Raw genomic sequence first — 4758 nt, forward strand, 5'->3', positions numbered from 1 at the left:
CTCTCCCATAATTTTATATTTGAATTCTTTTTCTTTTTTTTTTTTAATTAATTTTGCAAACTCTCACTCTCCCACAATCTCTTTCTCTCCCATAATTTATGTTTCAACCGTTTTTTTTTTAATATAATTTTATGTTTGAACCTTTTCTTTTCTCTCTCTAAACTAATTATATGGTTTAAGTGTCTTAACTATTTCTTTCTCCCATAATTTTGTCTCTCTGTCTCTCCCTCTAACTCCACTTAAATATCTTAAATCTCTCTCCCATAATTTTATATCTGAATTCATTTTTTTTTAATTAATTGTGCTAACTCTCACTCTCCCATAAAAGCCGAGTTTTGACGTAGGGAGTGCTTTGAATTGTGACACGTGTCCTCCTAACTCCTTTTTTTTTTGGTCTTAACTCTCTCTCCCATAAATCCGTAGGTCTCTCTCTCTCTCCCTCTATTTCTACTTAAATGTTTTAAATCTCTCTCTCTCTCTACCATAATTTATATTTGGACCGATTTTTTGATTTTTTATTTGAAATGCATTGAATTGTCTTAATGAAGAAAACAAAAGATTTTCAAATTCTCTCTCTTTATTTAATTTTCTTTTTATCTTCTCTTGCTTTATGTTTATATCTCAATGTGAGATATATTATTATATATATTCATCATCATCATATATAAAAGCCGAGTTTTGGCTCAAAGAGAGCGTAGAATTGCGACACGTGTCCTAATTTTTTTTTTTGTCTTAACTCTCTCTCCCATAAATCCGTAGGGGTCTCTCTCTCCCTCTATCTCCACTTAAATGTCTTATATCTTTCTCTCTCCCATAATTTATGTTTGAACCGATTTTTTGATTTTTTATTTGTAATGCATTGAATTGTCTTAATGAAGAAAACAAAATGTTTTCAAATTCTCTATTTTTCTCTCTTTATTTAATTTTCTTTTTATCTTCTCTTGCTTTATGTTTATATCTCAATATGAGACAATTAAAATATATGAATTTTATTTGTAATATATTTAATTGTCTTAATGAATAAAACAAAAGGTTCTGAAATTCTCTCTTTCTCTCTCTGTTTATTTTTCTTTTTCTCTTCTCTTGATTTCTATTTATATCTCAATGTTCATCTGTCAATTTCACACTCAAATCAGGAAAAAGACAAGACTACAAGAGAGAGGTAGAGAGAGTTTCTAATCGTTGTTTCTTAATGATTTCTTTTCTTTATTTTATTTTTTTGCAAGAACAGTTCTTTTCAATTTTCCAATCGTTGTTTCTCAATGAAAAATTATACTATTCTCAATGAAGAGTAGAATAGTTATTTTCAATTATATTAGTATTTTCATTTTATTCATTTTTTTTTTATCTTTATTTTCAGTGCTTATGTTCTTCCATTTTGTTTTTGTCCCTTATATTTTTTCTAATTTTGTTTTTCTTCTCTTACTTTCTATTTATATCTCAATGTTCCTTTGTAAATTTCACAATCAATTCAGAAAAAGACAAGAGAGAGAGAGAGATAGAGAAAGAGAGAGATTTGCATTGCTGTTTCTCAATGAAAAATTATACTACAATTCTTTTTTTTTATATATATATATATATTTTTTTCTAGAACAGTTCTTTTCAATTTTCCAATCGTTGTTTCTTAATGAAAAATTATACTACAGTTTTTTTTAATCTAGAATAGTTATTTTCAATTAGTATTTTCATTTTTTTTTCCTTTTTTTTATCTTTATTTCCGGTGCTTATGTTCTTCCATTTTTTTTTTGTCCCTTATTTTTTTCTTCTAATTTATATATTATTTTTTATTCAAATGATTACTTTTCTTTGGTAAATTTTACATTGAACTCAAGAAATAATAATGAGAGAGAGTTTCTTATCGTTATTTTTTGTTGATAATTTTTTAGTTTGTACATGTTGTTGTTCATTGAGTAATTTAATTTTTTTTATCTGTTTACATGCTTAATTAATGGATGACATTGGTTTTTAAGGTTTCATTGGAATCGAGAAACGTATACAGTAGAAAAAGACAATTCTTTCAATTATATTAAAATTTTATTTTTAGTTTTTTATTTTATCTTTATTTAATGTATTTATGTTCTTCCATTGTTTTCCCTTAAATTTTCTACTAATTTATATATTATTTATTCCAATTGAATATTTTTCTTTTGTAAATTTCACATTGAATTAGAAAATGATAGTGAAAGAGTTTCCTATCATTATTTTTGGTATGGTGTATGATGTTTTTTTAGATTATGTCAATGTTCATTGTGTAGACTTTTTCGTCTTAGTTTTCCTGTATGTCTTAAAATTAGTTTCATTTACTTTATATATGTGAAGGATGGATTTTTTTTTAAAAAAAAAGTGTGGTTATGTTCTTCCATTTTTTTCCCCTTAAATTTTATACTAATTTATATATTATTTATTCAAATTGATTAGTTTTCTTTTGTAAATTTCACGTTGAATTAAGGGAAATGATGGTGAAAAAGTTTCCTATCATTATTTTTGGTACGATGTATAATTAGATTATATCAATATTCTTGCCAGTGTTTTTTATCTCTTTCATTTTTAAGAAGAAAAATTAAACTACCAACATTCTTTTGTTTACAAAATTAGTAAACATAATTGTAATCAAATATCAATATGCTCATATATTTTAGAACACTTATTTATTTTTGTCAATGTAATAGAAAAATTTCTCAAAAAAATTGTTTATGAGGAGAAAGTTCAACTCCTGAAAGACAAAATTTTACCATAATGGATTGTGTAGTGGAGGAAAAGTGGTGTCATTGATTAATCTATGTATTGAGCAAAACTATGGTTTAAAAGGATCTTATGAACATTTGTCATTTTTTGTAGCTAATTAGTTAATTAAGAGAAGAAAATAAAAATTGTTGTTGATAATCTTTTAAAGACTTTTTGAGTAAATTACAAAATAAAAAAAAAACCCGGTGCGTAGCACGGGCTCTAAGCTAGTATATATAAAAAGCCACCTAGTAATGCTAGGTCATGTGGTACTGGAGCACTACATGGCGTGGCTCTGACGAGGACGTCAAGAATTTAAGAGGGAGAGTTTGTAAAACCCTAGTCCCATATTGCGAAGATGAGAAGAAGCCCCACATAGAGTGGGTAGTTTATAAAGATAGTCATGGGTGCTAAGTCTCACATTGCCTAGATGCTAGGTGAAACTGGGCTTTATAATGAATTCTAGGGATGCTTCAAATTGACTAGTCATTTTCGGGTAATAGCGCAGATGTGGCTAGCGCTTTTCCCTAAGTTGTTACAAACTGAATGTCCCCTTTCCACAGTCCTGGATCCTCTCCATTTCAAATGAAAATAATCTGTCTAATTTGTGTTTGATTATGAGAAAACCCCGAGTTACGCAATTTTTTATTGTGTTTTTGTGAAACCTTGGGATGGAAAAGACTTTCCTGGTCTATCATAATTCTTTTACCCAATATGTGATGCTACCATTTGTAAAATATAAATTTCAAATTGAAATGCAAGAAACATTTAAAAAACAAAAAAGAAACGAGATATTAGGCACGTAGGAATGGCATTGAAGTGAAAGATAGGAAACAATACAGAAAATTTGAGACCTTTGTTCAAATCTGATTGTCGGCAAGGTGTGAAAATGTGTGTATTCTTAAATCCTTTTTTTGTTCCATGCTACAGTTGGTTCCGCAAATGAAAATGAAATCAAATAATATATATCAAAACCATAATAGAGTAAACGAAGATGAACAACAAGAAGAAGAAAATTACTGTCTAATAGGTTACCCAAAACGCATTATTCGAAAAGTCTGGGATGTGAGCAATCTTTGGCCAATCCTCTCCTGTTCCTCGTTCACATCTTTTCACCAAGTGAGAACACTCCACAATTCTCAAAACACTTAAAAGAGGTGAGGCGGCGAATACCTTCAGGCAGTGATATTAAATTGGGACAATTGCTGATCCGAAGTCTCTTAAGTGAATTGAGGTCACTTATCTACTCCGGTAAAGACACCAAAAAAGGGCAGCCCGTAATGGAAAGAGATTGCGAAGTGGTAACATGTCTAAGCTCCATTGGGAGAGACACCAAGATTCTAACTCCTGATATATATAGTACACGAAGTGCTGTGGGTCCAAGGCATTGTGCACCCTCGTCATCCTCATTGCTGATAAGTTCCATGATGTCATAAATCCACAGATATTGAAGCGCAGGAAAGAGTGGAGACAGTTTTACTCGCAGTTTACAGCAGCGCCAAATAGTCAGATCTTCAAGAGAAGTGAGGTTTTGCAGCCACTCCTCTGGCAGATATTCAAGTTCATCGAAATCCAATAGACGAAGAACCTTCAATTTGGAGAGATCGGAAAAGACATAGGAAGTGGAGGGTGTTGTTTGGCTCGCTGGTAGTAGTAAAGACATTAATATAGGGCATTCACTAATATGTAAAAAAGAAAGGAAAGGAAATGATGGGAATAATGGAAGACCATGATGTCATCCATGCTCTGTTGTTACTGTTTCCCTCCTCCTCCACCATCCCTTCAACTTAGGCAAATTCTCAAGAGTGAGATTTACGAGGGGAAGAGAGGACACGTCACTACCATCATCGATTATGACTCCAGCGCAATCAAGTTTTGTAGACAAAGTGTCTTGAGAGGGAATCGGTCCAATGGTGGGATGTGTTGGCACCATTTACAATTGCTTATGGTAATAGAAACCAATTTCGAGAGGGAGGACACCCAACTAGATAACCTCACACCTGCATACCCATTTATTTCAAACCGTTTCAAATA

This window comes from Corylus avellana, chromosome ca5 (genome assembly GCF_901000735.1).
Source record: "Corylus avellana chromosome ca5, CavTom2PMs-1.0".
NCBI classification, from domain to species: domain Eukaryota; kingdom Viridiplantae; phylum Streptophyta; class Magnoliopsida; order Fagales; family Betulaceae; genus Corylus; species Corylus avellana.